This window comes from Oenanthe melanoleuca, chromosome 5 (genome assembly GCF_029582105.1).
Source record: "Oenanthe melanoleuca isolate GR-GAL-2019-014 chromosome 5, OMel1.0, whole genome shotgun sequence".
Taxonomy (NCBI): Eukaryota; Metazoa; Chordata; class Aves; order Passeriformes; family Muscicapidae; genus Oenanthe; species Oenanthe melanoleuca.
In genome coordinates this window covers 6,701,093-6,725,738 of record NC_079339.1, presented here as the reverse complement: position 1 = coordinate 6,725,738, position 24,646 = coordinate 6,701,093, and the positions used below count along the sequence as shown (strand labels likewise).

Below are 24,646 nucleotides of genomic sequence, written 5' to 3'. Positions count from 1 at the left end.
TCCCACTGGTTTCAAAGTCTAGCAACTGCAGCTACCAGGCAATGATGTCTGCAAAGCACATAATAGCAAAAGTGTTCACCACCTCAACACTGTCCCAGCCTAACAAAAAACTGCTGCACCCGGGGAGGTGTGTAGGGGAGTCAGACTAGCAAGAAGCACATCATTACAGCTAAACTGCAATCATCTTCTAGATTTGACTGTCTATGGGGTTCTGATCAAGTCTGCAAATACGAGAGGAGGCTGTAGTCAGAACATAGTCTAATACAGTCCCTGCACAAGTCAGCCTCACTGACTTGTAAATGCTCATTTTTTGGCTCTACAGTCTGTGACATCCTTCTAAATTCTGTGGCAAGAAATGGACTAACAGTGTTCCAAACCCACCTCACACTTTCTGGCATGAAGGGCCTTCGCACAACACCTCCAAAATAGTAGCAAAGGTACAACCAAAAGCTTTCAATTAAATCAGGTATTCAGTAAACGTTGGACTAATCTGTGCAAGAAAAGCAAGCACCAGGATAGTGTGCAGTGTGGAAGAAAGTGTTACATTTTCAGGGGTTCTGTTTGGGGCTTGTTGTAATAAGGAACCAGTAACTGGTGAGGAGTAGGTTACTGAAAACAGGCAAATGTTTATGCAGCAATTCAGGGCCCACCAAGAGGTGTCGCAGTTGAATTAAACCATAATTTTCAGGTTGCCTTTCTTTTTTGCTTATTATTTTTGACTGTGCATTATTTTGTCTGGCAGTTACTGTAGTGGCAAAAAAAATCACACTTAAACAAAAATAAAAAGAAAAAAAAAAAAGAAAAAAAGAAAAAAAAGGATTTGCACATGTAAACAATGATTTTGCAGAGGCTGGTGGTGTGGGCTGTCACAGTATACTGTGAGATACTTTGTTGGCTAAACCTAAGATTATTATGGTAGAAAGACAAATAGTATTCATGCTGTTTCTGGCACATTTTTCTGTCTCCTATTTAGATGATATGCATGTGATCACAGGTTGGTAACTGCCTGTGAAACATATGCTGGTGAACACTGAGATCTACCATTTTCTCTGAAAGGAAAAAAAATCACCCATTGGTTTTATAAATATAACCAGGAAGCAGCTTTGTGGACTTAAAAGAGATCAGCAACAGCCTCTGCACCTCAGAGGTTGATTCTGGGTGATGTTTTAGGTACATCAAGTCTAGTAAAGTTGATCCCGACCTGAAGAACATAAGATCATTTACTCCTTGAACAATACACAGGGAGACTGAAACAGAAGCCCTACCTCATTTTGAAAATAGGTTGGATGGATGCAAATAAACTGCAGGGGCTGCAGCAGCCTTAAAATTCAGGATATGCAGTGTCTAGCCTTTCCTTTAGACCTGAACCTTCATTTAGGATAAATAAATTGTTATTTGAATTATTTTTAGGAGCTCCCTAAATAACTTATCCAAAGGTCTGCTACATTTTTCATCCTGTTCAAGCCCTCTTTTGACACATTAATTACATTATTGCTCTTTTGAACTGTGCAACAGGAAAGTCCATTGCAGATGGATTGCAGACACTCATTTATGTAAGAAATTAACTCAATTTGGAACCGTCAGCTCAACTAAATCAAAGTAGAAGCAACATATAAAGGCAATGCCTTACCTGCGTAGTTAAAAAAAAAAAAAAAAAAAAAAGACTCTATGGGGCTTTAATGATCACTTTTGCAAAAGACTTTAGCAAGGACAGGGCTTTGCTCACAAACAATTGCCACCCTCTCAATAAATTCTTGAAAGTTTGTGGATAGAAACCACAGGTGGAAATATTCAAACAGACAACTATGAACTAGTCACTAGCAAATTGGTATAAATGATCATATAGTCAGAGAACAAATAATAATAAAAATGTGTGAAATTAATCATTTGCAAGTTACAGTTGCTCTGTGATGGTGTAGCCACCCAGATACTTCACCCATACTAGGGCTGCTAAGTGCCTGGAGAAAGTGCTCTAGCATTGACTGACCATTCAGAAGGATTTTTACTGGAAAGCTTTGCAGAGCATTCATAATCACAAGAAATGTAGAGGCACTTTGGGCCAACCATCTTAAAAATGCTCAGACACTCTAGAACTGACAAAAATTTCCACAACTTGTTCCCTCTGCATCAGCTCCAGCCTTTGAGATGCATTAGCATTTCAGATTACCCCCATTACTTGAAAATGCCCTCCTGTGAATTAACACACTGAGATGGGGATCACTTACTGACATTTCACATGTGTTTTCCTAATGCTACACACTTGCAATTCAAGGGTTCAATTCTTTGTCAATTTGAGAAGAAAATAGAAAAATATACAAATAAAAATCTCTGAGCAGTTTCACTCTGGTTTTCTTCAAAACCCAGAAGTGTCTGAGATGTCCTCCCAAGGGGAAAAAAAAAAAAGAAACTCCTTGGAATAAACAATCCCTGAAGGGGGAGGAACAAGTGTGTTGGGCAGAAAGAGAACTCCATGTAGCTGAGATGAAAAAAAATGTGTCCTGTGAAATAGGAAGAAAAGGGGAGGGGCAGTGGAGGACATGGCAGCAGACAACTCTGATTTGCTCGCTCTTTCCAGGCTTTGTATTTATTTCTGTCATGGATCTGAAATGGCAGGCAGCAGACTTTGTAGAAGTGCCTTACGAAACGGGGTAAATAATGGACCCCAGATGCCCTTGTTTCCTTCATTATTCAGTCTAGGCCTTCAAAGCTGTTTTGCAGTGTGAGGTATCAGGGGGAGGTAGAGTGCTCTGTTAACGAGATTTCAATGAGCTTTGGAAGCAGGTCCAGGGAAACTGCTGGAAATGTTTCAGACATACAGTACCTTTGGGCTTTTCTGACCCATGTGCAGTGAGAAAACAGGGTACAGAGGGTGTCCTAATTTTTAAGAAAACACCATCTAACCCATATGTAAACAACAGCAATGCTTTTGTATGCAGGTGATCCTTTAATTCAGCATTGTCAAAGCATCTAAAATATATTAAAGCATTAAGTTAAAGAACATGGCTACAAACTGAAGCTCAGACAGTTTTGAATATGTATTTAAAAAAAAAAAAAACAAAACAAACAAAAATAACAACCAGCAAGCAAACAAAAAAAAAGCACACCATAAGAAACTGGCCAGCCAGGGCCATGAAAACAGGGATTTGAACTCATTTCCCTGGTCCTTCCCCATGAGGCAAGATTTCCTGCTCACTTAGCAACAAACTGCATTTCACTTTTGCTTTGAGACCCATCCTAAACATTTATCTGCACATATTTCTGAGATTCTTCAAGATTCACCCTCAACCAGGAGCCACATGAACAACCCAACCAACGAATCCAAATACTTCCATTGTTTTGGATGTGTTTAGCATTGCCTGGCAGTTTAAATCTAAACTCCACAGACCACACCCATTACTATTAATTGTCTTTTGCCTCCACTTTCTTGCTTTCTTTGATACTGACCTTAAAAAATTAAAAAAAAAAATTAAATTAAAAAAAAGGAATGTTTCAAGTTACCATTCTTTCAGCTGTTACTCTCCCCATTGTTGACAGCAGCCGCTCTGTATTTACTCTAGCAGCATTACATCCTGTGCGTGGATGCTCTCTGATGTTTCCGAGTCACTACGGGTAGGAGGATGCATTGTGAGCTGCATCCTTTCCTTCGCTCCGTCCTGCGTTTTCTGGGGCGAGCTGCCTCACCTTAAAAAAACACAACGGCACCACCTAAAGGACACATTCCGCACACATGGAGCCTCGCTTGATGCATTTCTCCCTCCCATGTGTGCCTATGAGTGCACGAGCAACAGCTCTGACAACACTGAGCCCGGTGGTGGCAATATTCATTTTCTCAGGAACTGGCGCGGCATGGAGCTTATTCATGATTATAAAATCATGCGTACAGGAAGAGACATCCATATTTTTATAGCTCCTCTGATAAAGCTGCAACAGAAAAGACAACTGTTAAAGCAGCTGCCCCTTTTCTTTGCATTCAACATGATTGTAGCAGGCATGCCTAACATAATTTGAGAAGTTTTAGGGAAGATTAAATATAAGAAGAAAGTCTCTTGCCAACAAAATGGTCCATAGAAATCTATAAGAAAAACATGTGCCAGAATACAAGAATTTAAAAGGAAGAAGGGATGGGAGATCCTTTCACTGCATTGTGTCGACGTAATACACCAGCATGTATACATGCTGTATATATGTCTTCCCATATGTTAGGCAATGGTCTTAATATCCCAGAATAAGAGGGGAGATTCTAAGAACAAGTTGGACTTGCTCTCCTTTCTCAGCATCAGTCACAGCTTTTATAGTTCATTCTCTTAGATCATTTTTGTGAAAGCATGAAGTGCTTTCACAACTGAGGATAGGCATAACATAGGCTCTTCCTAACAAATGTAAAAGAATTTGATCATTTGGAATGTCCATTTTTCCAAGGCAAAACCAAACTATTTCAAAGCTAATACAGACAAAAGCCTACTAGTGGTTTCAGTTCCCTTATATATTCATCCAGGTTGCTCTATTCACACCAACAAAATTGAGGAGAAGAAAAAATCTGGTCCTTTAAAACAGCATTTGTGTATAAATATAACAGAAAGAGACCAAATTATGAATGGCAACTAGTTTTCAAATGCTTATGACAGTGAACCTACAACACTGGTCTGCTCTGTGCTTTGGTTTTAAAAAGGGAAGACTAAGACACAATCTACTGATAAAGACTAAAGTAAGGTTGAGGGGCATCAACCAGTTTCAAATGTTGTCAACAAGCTCCGGAGATTTTCTCTTGACAATCTGAAGTCTCTGCCACAAGATACATGCAGAAAGCTTTTCAACTGCTCCAATTTGGTTACTAGTTGGAAATATTGCATGAGAAAAACTGCTTCTTGAGAGCTGAGGAGAGAGGACAAAGATTGATTTGACATAAAGAACAAACTACTTCCTACCCTCCAGGTCAGCATTGGGAGAACAGGGTGGGGAATGACAAGCTGTAACTGCCTGCTCAGCTCATAAATAAGAGACTTTGGTCTCCTAAAGAGCAAAATGAGGAGGAAGTACCTTTCAAGGCTTGTGTTTTAAACATTGTTTCCAGAATAAAGTGAAAGCACAGCCTTTGAAAATATTTAATATGCCAGTTGCCCAAGAAGAATATGCCAGCCTTAAATATAGCCATCAGGGCCCAGATACTCAACAGAACTCAACTACCCACGTGCATTTCCAAATTAGATGATTGGAGTTCCTGAATGGAAGTTGACAACTGCTGAGTGCTCAGCTCCTTGAAAAATCTAGCCTGGAGATTAATAGCTTTGCAGTGCTGAGCATACCAGTTGCCATTTACTCAGTGTCTCTCATAATTTACAGTATTAATTGCTTGAGTCTAATAAACACTTTTGGGAAGCTGACTATGAGTTTTCCCACTTTATAGGTAAAACAAATGCAAAAGTACCTGCTCTAACAATAAATCAAGAGTAAAAGCTTCCACAGACTCACATTTCCTCAGTTGTCTCCTTTTGCATTAAATAGTACACGTAGAAAGGTGGATATTTCCAAAGACAGCAACAACCTGAAGGCTGCAAGCAGGACTAAAGATGCACATAGTTGATACACACATAGATGAGAGAAAGATCCTGCCATTCCCTACATAAATTTGAAGCTCTGTGCTCGTTCTCAAGAGAGACTCTCTGTTAATAACTCCAGCCTATATGATTATTCTGACCCTTCATTACATCCCTATCTGAAGAGAACCTTGACATTATTAAAGGAAAAAGTTACCAAAAAAATTTGTGAAGGGTGTAGTGGGTGGCAAACCTACCATATAGGTGGGGAAATGGGGCAGTGGTGGTGTGCTCTGCATCTTTTTGGAGAGCATGGAAAAGAAAATGTCAAATCTCCTGAAGTTTCAGCAGTGCACTATCACAGCTTATAAAACCAATTCCAAGCTACATCCCCCAAGCACAGCTTTCCTAACACTAAAGGGCAGCAAATCAACTGACAAAAACTTGCAAAGGGGACCAAAAAATATTATTTTCATTTCAATTGGAAATAAGGCAGATAGTTAATAAAAAAATTGGTTACCTCAAAAGACAGGGAATACTTGCCAAACTCTGCATGGAAGGGACATTTTTGTGCCAGTGCATAGTGTATCCATTTTTTACTTAAGTGATTATAAAAGCCCATCAATTCAAATTGTCTTTTGATGAATTTAGGTGAAGGCCTCCCTAGGTAATGGTCATCACCTTACTGATATGCTGCTCTTTAACTCTTTCTAATTATTAACTCAGCAGCTGCTACATTGCCAAGCCCTGTAGTTTTTCCCAAAGCCAGTTAAAGTTTGTAGGATTTCAATAGAGTAAGAATCCCAGGATCTGGTTTTCAAGTTATGTCTTGGAGTGCACAATGTGCAAAGCTTACACTGCAAACATTCAATTAGAAAAATAGCAAGGCATTAAAAAAAAAATTAAAATTAACTGCTGTAGTCACTGACATCAAATATTTAGAGAAAAGCCTTAGAAATGTTTATTCTTCCAGATTAGATGGAATTCTAATCAGTGTTTATTGGAGAGAAGAGATGGAGCGTGCTATGTCTTATTCTTGTTTCCTGCATCGGCCTTTCTCTTAAAAGCGCTAAGCAGGGCTGCAGGGATTATGGTGCTGAGGGAATTTTTGCCGCTTTTCTTCTCTCTCTCTATTTAAAAACAACTCTTGGCAGGCCTCAGTCACATTGTTTGTGTAGCCAGGACAAGAGGGTGGAATTCTGGAACACGTTACAGCCCACATTCCAGATTTTCCTATAAACTAGCCCCTGATTTTAAACACACGCCTCTATGAATTACCTTTGTGCTGCTATGCCATTTGGAAATCTGTTTCGAACACTCCTTGTAAATTAAAATCTGATTCAGCTTGAGTTCCAGTCAAGGTAGTTCTTCATGGTGAATAATCTGTGAAAAAGGCAATGTTTGGTTTTGCAGGAAAAATAACAAAAAATAAAGAGGGGAGGGTATGAAAGAGGAAGGAGAAATGGCTCAGAATCAGCCAGGGAGTATGACATCTCTCTCTCTAAATGAACAATTTTAATAACTGCCTGTGTTGATTGCATAACAATTTATACAACTGGACTTTACTGCTTATCTTGTCAGAGGACTGGCCTACCCTTTTGTGATGCAATTTGCATATCTATTTTTTTGCACCACCAAGTAACAGGCAAAAAATTTCAGCAGTCATTTGCCTGACAATTGGATGTGTTAATTTGCAGCTAAAAAAAGTACAAAATGAAGGTCAAACTGAGGCAGTCAAAAATTCAGTGCCTGCTTTCTCTTACTCAGCTGATTGTTGCACAAAGATCAACATTGCTTAATCTGGTCTGTGTACTTTCAGCTCAATAAGGGACTTTCATTCATCATTCACAACTTGCTTCATTATGAAAGTTGAACTATATCTTTAACATAAACCACACTTCCTTTGTCCTGAATAAAAGATCTGCCTGGGCACACTGGAAAACAGGCTCCTTGTTGGTGCAATGTTATCACATGCACTGGGGCCAGTATCTTACATCTCACAGCCCACAGCACAAACTGCCCATGGAGAACAAACTTCCCATATAGAACAGGCTAGTCAAGCAGAACATTTTTAATTAAATGATGGAGGGAAAGGAGCTCTCTGTCTCTTTACAAATGTTCCTGCATCTTCTTTCATGAAGCTGCTGATGCATATTAGGACCTGCACTCCCTGCAGGCAGAACCCTCCAGGATAGCATCTGCATACCCTATTAGAAACTCATTAATTGGTGCAACTTCAGCTGCACACTTCCATGCCTAAAACTTTCTTGTTAGTTTTTGTTTTCCTTTACTTCCCTTATAGTCAGTGTCCTTGTCACAGTGTGACTTGGGTTTACCAACCTTAATATATTTAATTTCTTTTAGAGACAGGACCCAGGAGTAAAGACAAGGCAGGATCAAAACTTAAAAAGGTACAAGAAGAAATTTATTAATAACACAAAAAGAATCCAGAATAAGATTCCTAGATTATTCCCTCCTCCTTTCATCCCACATTTCTTACCAACAACATATAGGGAACATTTCAGTCAGTTATCCACCCAAATATTCAGTTCAGTTCACTTAAGAGAGAAAAGTTCCTTTTTTAGTTATGGCTTAGGGGGCGTCTTCACCTTCACAATCTACATCTGCCCAGGAAAATATTGCAGATTATGACTCTCCTCCCATTTTTTCACAGTCCTTCCAGAGCTGTGCTATGTGTTATGTTACATAACTGGGGTACCACTTTTAAAGGCAGGCTGCTGAAAAACAAAATTCTCTTCATCTCCTTCACTATCAAATGTCTCTGTTCATATTCCAGTCCCAGAACAGAGAGAGCTCAATTTCCCCGAAGCAAAAAGTCTTCTTCTCAAGCATCCAAACCTCCCCAAGTATATTTCACAGTTTAAAGGAATTTTAGTGAAGTCACAATCCCCTTAGCCCACAAAAAAGGTTTTCAGCTACTTATCAGTTGCATCTGTTCAATCTCTTCCCACCAGGAACTTTATCTTCATTCCGCTGACCTCTGTAGTCTCCATGCTTCATTTCATCTCATTCAGAGGAGCTCAGGAGACAAGAATCTTATCCAGGCATAAATAAGTTAAAATTGTATCCAAATCGTGAAGAAAACCACATGGGCAGTTGGAGGCCTCTTCTCTCAGAACAAGGAGTGGAGGGGGGGAAGGGAGAGCCTTTGGTGGCTCCCTGATCCCCCCGCTCGGCCATGCCATGTGGAAAGTCGAGCCTGGGCCGCATGGGGCCGCCCGGAGCCATGCGGTCGGGCATGGGGGGGCTGGGACCACGTGGGCCCCCCACCAAGCCGAGGCCAGGATGCCGAGCCAGGCCCTCCGCGAAGCCTGGGTTGGGGTGCCGGGCCAGAGCCCCAGCCAGGGACCACCGCACTTCAGGAGGCCGGAAGCCGAAAGAGAGAGCAGTTAACTTGATCCACTGTGATTTGTGGAACCGAAATAACCTTCCATTGGTTTCCCGAGCTGTCCATCACCACACCAGCTCTCCGATTGGTGCCAGCAGCTCACAGGGGAAGCTCCCAGAGACGGGAGAGCCCCTCCCACTCCCCAGCTTCATGGAGCTTGCCCTGAGGTGAATCTGCTTCTCCCCCCCTAGCACGTGAAACCAACACCTTCCTTTTGACTGTTTTTTCCATCCTTAAATATTATTTGGAAAGGATATTGTGTTCTTTGTTCAGACACTCCCCAACTAGCCAAGGGAAATCCAAGTCAGAAACCATAACAAAACATGAATGTTACAAGATACCACTTTTCTCCTTAGCTTATAACCATTTCAGGTACTGAAAGACACCAAAAACAGGCTGTCAGACAGGAGGCAGAACAGGAGAACAGGGAGGGTGTTAGGAAAGAAATAACAAAGTAAAAAAGACAAGGGACAACCTACTTACATTTGTCAGGGCAGGCACCTTCGGTGAGTATGAAGGCTGCCTAATGAAGTTAGAATAAATTCAAGAAATGCCTGTAGTGTCCAGATATAGAGCCCGCATTTCATCTCACTGGATTTCACAAGCCACTTCTGACAACTGAGATATGTCAACACTCTTTGCTTGTAGAGTTTTAGCACATGAAATGCATTTTGTATCATAGCAAAGTCTCATCTTCCTGCTCCTCTGCAAGCACTTTTCTTAAGGTTATCTGGAAGTAGTATTAAACATAGGGCTGGAGAAGAGTGAGTGGGGAGCCACTCTTTCAGGGTCCATTCTCACCCTGCAGCCAAAGGACCTGTGGTTCACAAACCCAAAAAATGCAAGAGGCACTAAAGTACCCTCTGCATTCCAAGCTGGTGCTGCTTGGTTATTGCCCATCCAAAGTCCCCTCCGGCACAGTGTCACAGCATAAGTGCTAAGTGATAGCCTGAGAAAACAACTCACACGTGTAGTGCCATGCTGAATAATACCTCTTATCTCTCGTGCTCTTTTCCTCTGCTGCTGAGAAACCATTAACATACTCAGGGCTGTGAGAGGGAGAGCAACAGCAGAGGAGGAGAAGGATTTCAAGTGACCTCCTGAACTCTCCCAAGCTGATGAATAGCAGGCACTGGAGTAATCTGATGTGCTATCCAAGAGCAGCTTCATAACTACTGCCTAGCCCAGCCTATGCAGATCACAATTTTCCAGAGAATTTCTATCCTCTACCTGACTTGGATAACTCCAGTATTAGCAGGCAGAAGATGGAAGGGAGCCTTGACTCTTATTTGCAAGCACAGAATGAGAGTAAACATTTTCAAATTAAAAAAAAAAAAAAAAATTAAAAATTAAAAAAAAAATAAAAATGAAGGGAAAGGTAAGAGAAATGGTATGGAAAAATTTTGGAACTAACTCTAACAACCTGCAAAAGGAAACGTCTAGTCAAATTTACAAGATGAAGTAGTTATTACTTATCCAGCTTTTGCAACTGAGACAATAAAGATCTTCGTAAAATCTTAAGAACGCATACAAATCTTGGACATTTGAGCACCCCTCATTAGAGAGGGATGTTGGATAACATTAAGCTGTAAGTAAAGCCTCAAGTTCTAGTTAGCTTCCTTACCAAGTCTGAGGTTTTCACAAAATGTGTATTTTCTTTAATTCCTCAGTATCAATGCCTCCCAGGAACTTTATATTTAAAGGCAGACTCATTTCTGGTCTGCTACAATTTTAGTACACTTCTATCAAAAACCTCCCACCATTTTCAGAAATTCAAAAGAGCCCCAACACCAGAAATATCATATGGTGGCTACAGAAGATTGCTAGGTCTTAAAATGATAAAACAGCTTTTTAATGATTAACAGATTTTTAATGATTAAACAGCTTTTTTCATATCACTGGATATATTTTCAGTTCAGCAGCAGCAGCACACTTCTAATAGCAAACTCCATATAAGTAGAAAAACATACAAAGTATACAGAAGCTAAGAATCTTCCAACCCTTGACATACAGGTATGCTAGTTTCCTCATTAAGATTAGAATTATAAAATTGGCAGTTTCTATAAACAAGCATTTATCAAATAGGGATCTGTTTGTGTCGAGTGGGTAAAAGAATTGGTATTTAAATTTTCTGCATGTATTTTTGTGTTTCGTCATGCGTTTAGCATCAATCTATAATTAAACTAATTTCTGTAATCAAATGGTAAGAACTATCATGTTTAAAAGAACAGCAAAAGCTGTGAAAGATTCATGATAGCAGAGTTCATTAAAAATTAATTTAATTCCTACATAAAACTCCCTGCAAAGATTAATTTCAGTTATATGCCCAAATTTATGGGCAATTTATGCCCTATTTAAGTCATATTCCACGGTGCATTTACAATCAGTCCTTTGCAGTGCTGATTTAAAATTAAACCAGACACACAAGGACTTTTCATTTTAACTTAAAGAGCTAATGCTTTGGAAAAATGATGGAAAACCATCACTGGAAGCTTTTAAAAGCAAGAGAGACAAACATCTGCAAGGCATGATGGAGACATAATTGATCCCACCATGGGACAGAGGGATGGATTATAAGATCTTTTGAGGTTTCTTCCAATCCTGTTTTTCTTCATTTCCAAGGTGTGGAAATGGGAAAACAAAGAATCACAAAAAACGTCTGAACAACTGAAGGAAAAGTAATTGTATAATTGAGACCAAATTGTTAACTGATTGCCACTTCCATGTTACATTTGGATGGGAATTAGTAATAGACAATAACACAGATTAACTGAGACAAGGGAAAGACAAAAATGCCAGGGAAACCAGAACTCCAAAAGCTGCTGTGGAATTGAAGGCAAATGTTTGATTGCCCCATGTATCACCTCCCAGGAACCCGTGAATAGTTTGGCTTTGTTTGGAAAACCAGCTTGGATTTTATTGGATGTGTCCTGCCTCAGGAAAAGGAAAAACAAGATACGCATTTCCCAGCTAAATCTTCAAGGTAGCACACCCCCAGGCACAAATGATAGATGATATTCAAGAACATGTCTGTAAAGGCAGGGTCTCCATGCTCCAATCAACTCCTTCTGCCTCGGTCATAGGGGAAGGTGTGAGGCCATCGTTTCAAAAATTAGGTTCTTGAGCCTGTTCTGCTCCGACACTTCTGCCTCCCTGCAGATCATAAAGGACAAAACCTCCTTTCCCCCAGGAAGGGCAAGCCTAAAGTACTTTGTGCGTCTAGAGCTAAGTTCTCAGGGATTATATTTGGGTTATTTTCTTTTACTAAATTATTTGATAAGGTCATTGTGCAATCAGCTGTGACTGGAAATTCCTTTCCACTCCCTCTATTTGCAGTCACAATGTATTGCAAAGGTTTCTAAGACCTGAAATTGTGTTGCTTGTAATTCAAATCAGCCAAGTTTACAGATTTTTAAGAGCAAGAAATTCAACAGCCTAACTTGCTAATGCTGAAATTACTGAACTAATATCCCAGCAGAAAGACAACCTTAAAACAAAAAGTTTCTTATTCTTAAAGTCAAGATCTTGCAGTTATTTGATGCCATTTTGAGAAGGAGGCTGTTAAAAAGACAAATTCAGAAATGCAGAATTTAATTTTTCCTTGAGCAACAGGGATACAAAGACATTATTTTCATTTATTCTACACTATATTCACAATTCGTATCAAGGGGATGAAGAAGCTCAAGAGAGTGACCTTTGAAAATGAGAGCAGGAGTTTAGAAGACAAAATCCTTTCCTGACTTGGCCACCAGCTCCTTTGGGACAAATCATTTAATGTTATGAAATGTTAGCATTTCAAAAACTATTGTGCTTTTACTCCCTAAGAAGTATAAATTAAGAAAAAGAGTGAAGAATCAATGATACAAACTGTACAATAACAGGTAGCTATAGATTTGATGTGACTTAAGTTTGAGAAACAACAGTTTTCTGCAATCTTTGAGACTATAGAAAATGAGTGCAATTAAGGAGTATGCAACAAAGCTTATGAAGACAAGGTGACTGTGCAGAGTCCTACACATGTGGAGGTACAACAATGCTGAAGAAGAGTTAAAAGTGAGTTTTCCTGTTTAAAGGAAATGAGAAAATCAACCTCACATTTCCCAGAAGGCCATTAGAATAGTCAGGAATGGTAGCACAGGTTTCCCTGACAAATCCTCAACCTGCCCTGAAGGCTACATTAAAAGTGATAAGGATGAGAGTGGCAGGGACTCTGAATCATCCGAACTTGGTGTGCCAAGTGCATCCTCTCATGGCTAAGGAGGACTTGCATAGCTGCTGTAACATAAAGAATCAGGGAATTAAAGCACAAATGTACCATGTGCTTTCAGACTATTCTTCACAATTATTTAGTCTCTCCCCACTGAAACAGAAATAAAATAATTTGCCAGCATTTTCCTTCTTTTGCCATAGTTACCACTATGATATCTCCATTACAGTACCAAAGCTAGAGTTAAAAACAAAGGAAAAAAAATCTCTAGCAGGTGACGTTAGTCAACAAATACAGAAAAACCAAGACCAAAGCATCCATAATGCATTAGATCTCTCTCCTTGCCTTTCCTATCTTCATTTATTTTATCCTAGCATTATTTACACTCTTTGCATAGGAAACAGGCACTGAGCCCTTGGAAGTAGAACATTTAGGCCATGAAAATATCAAAATCTGATAAAGAAAGTGAAACCGGCAATGTAACCACAGCTTCTCTCTCCACCTGCCTAATGCCTAACATGAAAAAAAGGGAGAGTGAGAGGATATTGCATTAATGGACATGTTATTGTAGGACACAAACACTGTGGCTAAAATTATCTAGCAACTCTAAACTGTAAAGTGGTCAAGTAAGAGGGGCTAATAAACCTTTTCTGTTGGTTGAAAAGTGGAAACAAGTAGTTATTGGCTAGGTGCTCTGCACAACTGTAAAGTGTGAGGGACTTGGGAGCCATTGTGACTCAGACACTAAGGGATTGAATGTGACTGCATAGTAGTGAATAACTTGTTTGTCGTTCATGTGAATAAAATGTGGAAGTAGATCGATGCTTTTCTCCATAATATGGGTTCTCTACTAAGCACAGTAAATCTCCGTCTTACTACAATGGTGTGAGATCATTCATGCCATTAGTTTCAATGACACTGACTCTATACTGCATGCAGTTTGCTGTTCTCTTTCCTCAGTATAATAAAGCCTGAGAGTGCCAGCTGCCTCTTGAGCCTTAAAAAGAAAGAAAGAGAGAGACTTTTATTTACTATGATTTTGATTGGTTAATTTCTCTCTATTATTTTGTTCCTTCCTCCCATATGAAAAAATGCATTGTCGTCCAAACTAACACATATGAGAAAGGCTGCTCAGTGAACATGCAAAATGTAAATCACCAGCCAGCAAAGACACTTTGAACATGGAGCATAACATCACCATCAGCCTCAGTTTTTACTCCAAATATCACAGATTTTTTTTCCCCTTTTGCAGCTGGGGCTATGATCACAATCTCATCTGCTTTAGTCAGGCTGCACATGCACGCACCAGTCAGGATTTTATAAGTGTAGTATTTTAATTGTTGTGTACATGGTTGGCATGTGAATGAAAGCCAAAGTCCCATCAGCTACAAATAGGACCAAGTTATAAAGATAACCGTGTAACAGAGGCATTTTCAAACCATTTTAATGGCCTTCTGGCTTTAGTGCTGTGTTGTTTAATGCAGCCGTGCTGTTGGCACTCCTGCAGAAAAGATTGCCACAGACCCCTTTGCCCTCCCTGCACTGCCCTGCCTGTGCAGTCCCCTCAGTTGTAGCTGCATGCTGGAACTTTGCAAATACCATGAAAAGTTAGGATGCATTTCCTTGAAAAATCAGAGTAGGTGATGACAGCAAAATCAAAGAGGAAAGGTGGGGCACACCCTTAAATTCAATTCAGTGAGTGCATCCCCACAAATCTGGTCTTGAAAGGTAGATCAAAAATGTTCAGTGTAGAAGACATTCAAATTCTGAGGGCATGTTCAAATGCATTGGGCCATATATTTCATATTTCAGATGATGGTGTGGTCCACACACTTGCGTTCCTGATTCTTTCAGAAAGTGTTTTGTGAGACCCCGATCAATAGCAAGAACAAAAAGTTATTTCTTTATCTGCTTGCATTATTTAGAAAAACAAGAGGGGGTGGGACAAAATATACAGAAAGCCCAGCAAGTTTTACTTTAAGAAAACAACATTTTTTGTCCTCACATTAGGACTAGCTGGTTAAACTTGGATAAGGTACTACTTCTCTCCATAACCCAGATTATTCAGCTAGAAAACAATCTGAAGAGTAAACAGCTACCTTGGCTGCAGGGATGAAGTGGTTAAAGTGGAGAGAACATGCATTTTACACGAGGTATGCAATGTATTTATACTGTTCCTGATCCCTTATAAGGACTTGGGCAACACTGAGGAATTAACATGGAGACCTGGCACTGGTCTGACTACCCCAAGTGTTTGGGTGTGAGCAACAACTGTTCCATTACCAGCAGGCAAAGCCAGCATTACATAAGAACCAGAGGAATATATTGGTTTATTAGGAAAATGGTTCCAGAGCCCATATATGCAACATTACAGCTCTGTATAAATGCACGTTAATAACAGCACACAGCTTGGCACATATTAGCTTTGAAAATGTGTGTATTTTTCCAATAAATGGTCATGGCAGCTTTTTCAAAATTGATACAGTCTTCTCAGTTTGAAAACAAGAGTTTAAAAATCAGCTGTTTAAATACCCCACTCTAAACACATATTTGCCCAGCATCTGGAACAGCCTCTCTGGGGTAAATAACTGTTGGTTTTTGACATCAGTACATGTTCCAAAGTATGTATTTACCTGATGGACCATAACAGCTATGAAGGAGCCTGTCTAGTCTACTGGGTAGTATCTGATGGATTTTTCTACAATTAGTATGCATGCCACTAAGCATCCTAAATCATATAAATAGTGCACCGTTTAAAAAGCCAAAATTTAGACAACTCAAAACACACAATGCTTTGGACCATAATGAGTTGGCAAGCTAACTAGTTCAGGAGTTTGCAAAATAGAAACAAGGACAGATAGATATTTTATTCTCAGTTCCACTGTAACATGAGTCAGAATTTTGAAAAAATTAGCTGAATTCTGTCCTGGTGCCAGAGACCCAGTCACCAAAAATATTTCACGGGATTTTGCAATAACCACATGGTAACTACTCACTTAATCCACTGGAAAGAGTGAAACTCAAAAGCAGTCTCAGAGCACTTTGCCCCTTGTGGTCTCCTGGTTCTCTGTAGCTCTGGTCTGGGGTCATGTGGGAGGCCACACTCATGGCTCACACCTCGTGCTGAAGGGAAAAGGTGCCCTTTTCAATCAAAGTGATTTCACCTTGATGCACACAAATAAAGTCTTGACATGTCTCCAAGTGCTCTCAAGGATGAATTTCACCTCCCACCGGAGAGGCAGGGAAGGAAGAGGCCATTGTAAGAGGCCATGCTTTCCCCTCTGTAGGAGGGAGTTTAAAGAGAAGGGGAGACACATTATCTTTCTTCACAGTGCTTGATACAGAAAGAGTTTGCAGTCAAAAAAACCAAACCAAAACAAAAAACCTTAAAAGGGTGTAACCCTTTCCTTTAATAATTGGCTTGTGTTTCTGTGCTTTGCATGTTGTTTTACAGTCACCTAAAGGAATCGTCAGCTAAATAGAATCTGTGGGCTTTTGTCACCTTTTCTGACGACAAAATATAATCACTGAAGAACATTTTGGGTGTTGTTTGTAGAAAGCCCATGGGATGCAGACGATTAAAACTGATATCTGATTTGGTGGTGAAAATTAACATGCCATGTTTCAGGTTTCAGGCTGCTATTCATGCCATACATCCTGTGCTGGTTTCACATGGAAGGGTGGTGGGGGTGGGGGAAGCCGCCTGAGAAGAGCAGCACAGAGCCCGGAAAACAGGAGGGCTGTCCCCTCTCTGGGGGCTTCCCCTCTGAGCTGCGGGGACCAATCAGAGAGCTGATTTAGTAGTGGACAGCTCGGGTAACAATTAAAAAGTCATTTCGCTTTCACAAATTACATTGGTAAAGCTAAAACGGTCTCTTTTAGTTTCCCGGCTCCCTGGAGGTGAGGTGGGCTCTGGCCAGGGCCCTGGTCCCGGCCTGGCATCAGGCTCGACCTGGCTGCTGGCTCGGCAGGACTTGGCTTGGCTCGGCCCCACTCGGCTTCAGGCTCGGCCCGGATCCCAGCTCAGCAGGGCTCAGCTCGGCACCACTCAGCTCCGGGCTGGGCTCGGCTCCTGGTTTCTTTCTCCATGCAGCATGGCCAATTGGGGGATGGGGGAGCCACCCAGGCTCTCCCTTCCCCCTGTTCTGAGAAGAAAGGCCGCCAGCTGACCACGTGGCTCAGAGTTTTTCCAGCAATGGCCTGGCCCAGCTTCTCCACGTTCTGGATGCAATTTTAATGCCTGAATAAGATTCTCGATCTCCTGAGTTCCCCTGAATGAGAAGAATAAAGCTAAAAGTCTACTGAAGTCAGTGAAATGAAGATTACGTTTCCAGATGGGAAGCGATTGAAAAGATGCCACGGATAATTAGCTGAAAAGCTTTTTTGGGGGGCTATAAGGGGACTGTGACTACACTAAAATTCCTTTAAACTGTGAAATGTACTTGGGGAGGTTAAAGTACTTGAGAAGAGGACTTTTTGCCTCGAGGACATGGGGCTCTCTGTTTTGGGACTGGAAATATGGACAGAGACATTTAATAGAAAAAAAAAAATTAAGAGAATTTTCTTTTTTTTCATCAGCTTGCCTTTAAAAGTAGTACCCCAAGTGTACAGCATAACCCATAACACAGCTCTGGAAGGACTGTGGAGATGAGAGGAAGTCATAATCTGCAGTATTTCCCGGGCGGACACAGACTTCACACCCCCCTAAGCCTAAACCAAAAAAGGAACTTTTCTCTCTAGAGAGAACTGAAATGATTATTTAAGTAGATAACTGACTGAAGCGTTCTCTGCATGTTGCTATTAAGAAAGGAGGAAGATGAAGGAAGGGGAGAAGGGAATAATCTGGAAATCTTATTCTGAATTTCTTTTGGTTTTGTGTTATTAATAAATTTCTTATTACACCCTTATAAGTTTTAAGCCTGCCTTGTCTTTGCTCCTAAATCCTATCTCTAAAAAACACTAAATATATTAAAATTGGCAAACTCAAGTCAAACCCTGACACATTCCCACAACTTTCAAGTAAACATGCCATAGTCATCCCTGCCATTAGTATCCCAAATAGTATTTTGAGTGTAAAGAATTAATATTTCCATATAAGTTACTGCTATAAACTGCTATGAAGTTCTTTACTCTCTGCCAATCAATGGTCTATGCTTCATTTAAATTCCACTTAACTCTCAACTGAGAACCCAGAGCAGGCTTTATGCCTTCTTTAAGGTCTGAGGTGTGAACTTTATCCAAGGAATACAATTCCACAGTCTCAAACTTTATACCATATCCCAAATAACCAGAAAGCCAAATGGGATTTGTTGTATACGTAACAAAATAAATCATTGAATGGGAAAGATGTTAACAGAGACAGGCTTTTCCTTACTTCTTTTCCTAAGGTGATGGGGAAACATTAGTTTTCCTAAAGCCCCACTATGGCTATGCAGCATATCCAGATAGATCCAATGCAGCCACAAGAGATGTTTACCATCAAAACTGCAGTGCTCTCCTCCCCAGGTCTCTGAAATATAAAGCAGTGCTTGACCTTGAGCCTGAAAATCCAGGCAACAATCGCAATATTCAATTCATGCTCCAGAACATGTCTTTGTATGGGTTCACAGGTTTAATTTAAGTACAGTCAGTTAATAGCATTTCTAAGTCTTTCATAGGCATCTTCTTGAATTTTGACAGCATTTTCATTTTCACCCCCAAATATTAGGGCCAGACATTAGTTTTAACCTTCGGCATTTTTTTTCATGAAGATCTACTGTCTGCTGGAGTTACTGTAACTTCTGTTAGTGAAGTCGAGTATATATCACCTCACAACTTTACAAGAAACTCAATCTGAAATGGACATACACATATGAAAAACCCTTCAGAATAAACCTTTCAAAATACTGAATTTGTATTAACCATATGAACATATCCAAATCTACATTAGAGGAGCAAAAAAAGCATCTCTACTTCCCTTAAAATAAACTATCAGTCTCATAAGTCGTTTATAATTTATAGGCAAGGAATGCAACTGGCATGCTGCTCCGGCTTTATGTCCTTGCAAGACGAATTTTCAAAATTGGAACTGCTTTCCGCTCTGCCCTTCTCAGCTGTCACTGACTTTTGGTCTTCTAAGTGGTGAACTCTTTGAAATAGGAGACATATTGTTCAGAGTATTCAGAACCTACCCATGAACGTCAATACAGTATTTGGAATTACCATTGTGAGATGAAGAATTGAGAAACTCAAAGGGAAAATTATTGATTCAGGATTTTTTTTCAAAATATTCATTAAAAATTTCATCAAAAATAAAGAGCATGAAAAGCAGATATGTAACTGCAGTAAAATATTAGCTATGAATACCTCATTCCTCTGGAGGCCTGAAGAACAGCATGAATAAACCTCAATCACTGTAATACAGACTAGAAAAACTGATTTGAATGTAAGGCTCCTTTATGACTGGAAATTATTACCTCTAGGTTTCAATAGGTCCCTAAAGGGAAGCAAGAGGCTTATTCCATATGCACATCGGCAATAGCAGCCTGGACTGATCACTCAGTGCAACCTGCCACGTATGACAAAGCACACCTGGACACTGGGCAGAAGGGACTTTTCCCAGTTTGCTACTGGCCTGTGTTCGGCTTCTAAAGCTGCAGCTGATTTTGCTGCATGCCCCTCCTGTCTCTGATAGACATTTGCAAGCAGATACATTGTCAAGGTTTTCATTCTGCTTCCAAAAAACCCTCAAAACAACAACTATAACAAATATACTTCATTAGACTATGAGCTGCAGCAAAGGAGAGGCCATGTGCAAGTTTAAATTCATGAACTGCATTCCAGCAGCAGGCAGGCATGTAGCGAGAAAATTATAAATAATATCATTTTTAGTCACAGGGGTGTACTTGTGAGATGGAAATGAGGACAAAAGCAAATATCTCAGCTTATATTTCCTGGAGATTTCATTAACACAGTACATACTAAAATCAAGCAGCAATTCTTTTAACAGTTAGTACGTCTAGGTCAGTAGGATTTCTTGCATGAATGCTAGTATTTGTTTGGCTTAGGTTACAATATTTGATTAATCTATTTTTCTCCTTTCACAGAATGATTCAAAATTCAAAAAACCCCATAATTGGAAACTGATTATCCTCTCAAATTAGGAACACATATCTTATTTGTCAATGAAGTCTGTCACTTTCTTCAGCTCCACATGATCATAATGAGTCTGAGCAGCCATCCAATTTTCACTTCAGCAAAGACATTTTCATAGGTAGTGCCCTGAATTTGGGATACCAGTACAAATACTTCTATTTATCAATCAGAGCTTCAAGCTGGTCCTTTCCAATTTAATCCTCTAAGGAGCTTGCTCAAGACACTGCTGGTCAAACACTCCACATCATCATTACAGGTTTCCAGTAATGTTTTCTTACTAAAGTATACTGGCGTTGCTCACTCGGAACTCAGAACAATTCCCGTCAACTTGACTTTGCAGCACATTGTTATTATTTGCTTATCTACTTAGCATTTTGGCACTTATTTCATTATCTCAAATTCTTCATCTTAGAAAAGGAACTGCTGGGTGAAGGACCATTCATAGCTGCTACACAAGACTGGGGGGTCAGTGAGTGTTCCTGGTTTGTGCCACAGGTTTCCTCTGTTGGCTCCAAAACTGACATAACTTCCCTCCTACAGAACCTTTGTGAGAATTCACTAATGTTTGAAAAAAAGTTTCATCCTAAGTAGAAAGCTGCTATAAAACAGTTGACATTTTAATGCTAATTTTGTCTTTGTTTTTAATGCTGGGATCCATGATTTTGATTTCTCACACTTGAAGAGATCATTGCAATGTGCCAGATTCTATTTTAATGGCAAATTTGAATTGATACCTACATCAAATTCCTAATTCTGACTGAGCAGCAGACAGAAGAGTGGAGCAAAGGAAAAAATTGTGGGCTAGAGTTAACATTATGAGAAAGTTAAATTTTCCAATATGCATTGGATGTTTATGTAAAGAAAAATTAAAGAGCATTAAAGAGTATTCTGGGCTATTGTCTGAAATATTTTAAGTTTGGGGGCCTTTTTTTTTAACCTAGAAATCATTCCAACAATTCCCCTTCCAAAAGAATGAAAATAATGTGAAAAGTATGCATAGAAGTTCACATAGATATTTAGGAGTAAGATGGTCAAATGATACTCTTTTATGTGGAAAGGATATTATTCATTGTGGTAAGTATATTTAATAACAAAATAACTACTGTCCACTTGATATTATGAAAATATTGTCATCACTTACCTAGCGCTATGTCCTTTGCATATCTTTGTGCCATCACAAGATATAATAGAGATAAGATGGGGGGGAAAAAAGCAACCAATTTTTCATGTGTGATTTCCCCTTACCATCCTTCCTGGCTCTCATTAATAGCCTCCATTCTTTATCTTAATCTGCTCTGTGAATTCATCTGAAATACAGTTATGAGAGAAAGCAGCAATTTACTTGTAACTCAACCTGCTGCCTACAGCAAAATCACACAACTGCATTTCAGAGAACAATCTGGTCTTGCAGGAGGGGAGAGGGAGAGGGAGGTGGGATCAGGAGAGAGCAAATGAGCAACTGTTTGCTAAGATAACACTCTCTCCCTGCTTTGTGGTCTCAAAAAGTTCTTGCTGTCTGAAGGCATTAATGTGAATCTCATGCAGTTCTACATTCTAGGGCAAGTCTGCCCTCAAAGAGATGCAAATCTAATGGAGTTACTAATATAATGCAATTATATCTTAGAATTGTGCTGCAAGGCACATTTGTGTGTTCATGTATAAAGAGCAGGGAAGATGTTTGCAGGACACGTTTTATTAAGAGCAACAAATAAGCACATTTGGTATAGTTTGCAAGAGCAATTGCCAGATATTATATCATTAAGAAATTATTTTCCATCATGAATTTTGCATGGACAATACATCCTTTAATCTCCAAGATGCTGTCAAGCTCTTGGTGGCTTGCATAGGTACTCACTGAAATATGTAAAGCAAGGTTTTAGGTTTATGCCAGTTCCCATTGGCAATTACCCACATTAACAGTGAAAGTGGCTTTTGGTACCAACCTGAGCAAAGATGACGGAGGTTATAATGTCTTATCGTTCTATACTCACAGAATTCTGAATGACACTGGCAAGTCTGAAAACTAATACTAATGTTGGCAAGCAGAGGTGACACACACAGGGTTCCTGTCATAATTTTTAATTACGAAGGTTCATTCATTTTGTACCACATTCCAGAATTACATTAGTCCATCTTAAATACCCATTTACCTTAAATTTTACTTGATTATTTTGTGGCTACAAGTCTAAGGAGGAGGCAAGCTCCCTGCTCTAGGGAATGAGCAGAGCTAGGGAAGGAACAGAGGAAGAGAAAGCTGAGAAAGCAGCACAATGTTTGATACATGACAGGTTAGTCCCACGGGTTTAGGAATTTGTTGTAGCTGCAGGCAAACACTCAGCACAGGAAAGAGCAAGTTTGCAATGGTACTTGTGCTTTTTCTAAACAGCCTGGCCAAGTGCAGGAGTGTGAATTATCAGCAGAGGATGCACAAGGTCATTTAGGGTAAACAGTAGGAAGAGCCTACTAAATAACTCGTCGCATGGTAGTGAATTCATTCCAGTGCAGCAGCCCTAACACAAGCACTAGAATTCTACTAGTACAGTCAGAAAACAAACAGACAGCAGATACTGTCAGGAATCAGATAGGAAAGGAACAATGTTCCCTGTTAAAGAGCCTGTGATGTGTCCACGGGTCAAATACTGCAATTTTGGTTTCCCCATCTAATAAAATGTAAAATGGAAAAAGAAAAGTAATAGCCATGGTCAGAGGAATAGACCAGCTTCCACATAATGAATAATAAGATAGCCTAAGAGTGCTTAGCCTGGAAAACAGGGATTTATGAGGAACGTGTGGTTAAGGTCTCCAAGGTCATGATGAACATGCAAAAGATGAACCACAAACAATTACTGTGTGTAGGTATCAATACAAGAACTAACAAATTAATCTTGCAAGTGACAAGCCTAAGACTGATAAAAGGAGATATTTCTTCATACAGTGTTGTTTAACCCAGGGAATTCCTCACCACACAACAAAGCTATGAAGGTGTGTTAAAAAAAAATTGTAGAAAACTTTGAGAAATGAAATTTCTAATATATCTTGGGTTTACACTCAGGAAAACATTTTGAAATAGTGTTTCACTATTACACCTACCACGTTGTTTTTCTCCGTTACCAGACTCAGTGTACTTCACTGGGGACACCTCTGCTCCATCTCTGCATACCACTTTTATGCACAGCTTGGAACCCTGAAATTTAGACATTTGAATTTCAACACTTTAAATTCCTGATGAAGAATGTGAATAGATTAAAACCAGAGCCTGAATATTCATTAACTCCTCTAAGTTTCAACTAACTCATCAAGATTTTCCTGGAGGTATTAGAGAAGGTGTCTTAAACAAACAAATAGTTGAATTTTTATAGCACACTGATATAATGATGGAGTTCCATGAAATCTTGGTATTTTGGTGTAGCTGGTGAGTTAATAAAGAAATAAAATCAGTTACATTCAAAGAAATTTTTTAAATTTGTTGGTTTTTTTTTTTTTCTGGTAGAATATAGACTGAAATGGTTGTGCTTCAAGTGTCACATTCCACAAAATATATTGTTTCCAGTCCTTTGTTAAAAAAAAAAAGCCAAGAAAATTGAGGCTTTGACTGGCAAAGCTACTAAACATTGGAGCTGCTCAGTGCATTTATCAATTCTGTTAAGAAAACACTCAGCTCTTTTCATTTTCTCCTCTAGCCCATCAGATCCTAAATTCAGCAGACCCATGACCCAGCCAAATACCTTCACTTCCTATGTTTTCTGCTGCAGCCCTACTCAGCAGCAACTGTGTTAAGTATTCTACATCTGCCTTGAACCAAACCTCAACCAAATCTTCACTGGTTGTACTTTAAGCCCTCAGAATAATGATGGCTCTGCTTAGGACAGCAGTGTAGCAGCTGCTGTCCCAGAGCACTCTGTGGAGGGGAAGATGAAGGACAGGGAGAAGGAAAGAAATTTCACTTTGCCGTATTGATACCGATCTACTTCAAATATTTACATTATGGGATGAATGTTAGAATTTGTAACTCCTTAAACAGCATCATGGCAAAAGGACTCATATTCCTTCTTAAAAATCCACACAGTTTCCTTGATATCTTTGCATTTACAATGAAATAGACTTAAAAGGAAGAATCAAATGTGCCTTAACCTTAAATACCACTGACTTGGTGGTCACTTGACCTGCTGAAAATCAGGCTCATTTCCACCTCCCTACTTGATTCCAGTGCATTGAACTATGACCTCCCATTTGCCAGAAAACATTTCCTACACATTAACCATTGGCATTTGATTTAAATTAGAAATGATTTTTTTGTTAGGCCAATGGATCACTGCTTCTCTTCTACTATGTTAGAGATAAAAATTGTTGACCCAATCTTTG

The 24,646-nt window shown here is 39.6% G+C and overlaps 1 long non-coding RNA gene across 3 annotated transcripts; it reads left to right on the top strand.

Annotated features, from left to right (window-relative positions):
* Window positions 1–10,871: 10,871 nt before the first annotated feature.
* Window positions 10,872–24,057, top strand: LOC130254351 (uncharacterized). 3 transcript variants are annotated; one of them, XR_008840685.1, is made up of 3 exons: window positions 10,872–10,956; window positions 15,210–15,303; window positions 23,965–24,057. It is a non-coding gene; the product is annotated as an uncharacterized LOC130254351 (long non-coding RNA). The 3 variants fall into 3 exon arrangements; XR_008840686.1 differs by lacking the exon at window positions 23,965–24,057 and adding an exon at window positions 17,729–17,838; XR_008840684.1 differs by lacking the exon at window positions 23,965–24,057 and adding an exon at window positions 17,033–17,456.
* The last annotated feature ends 589 nt before the right edge of the window (window positions 24,058–24,646 follow it).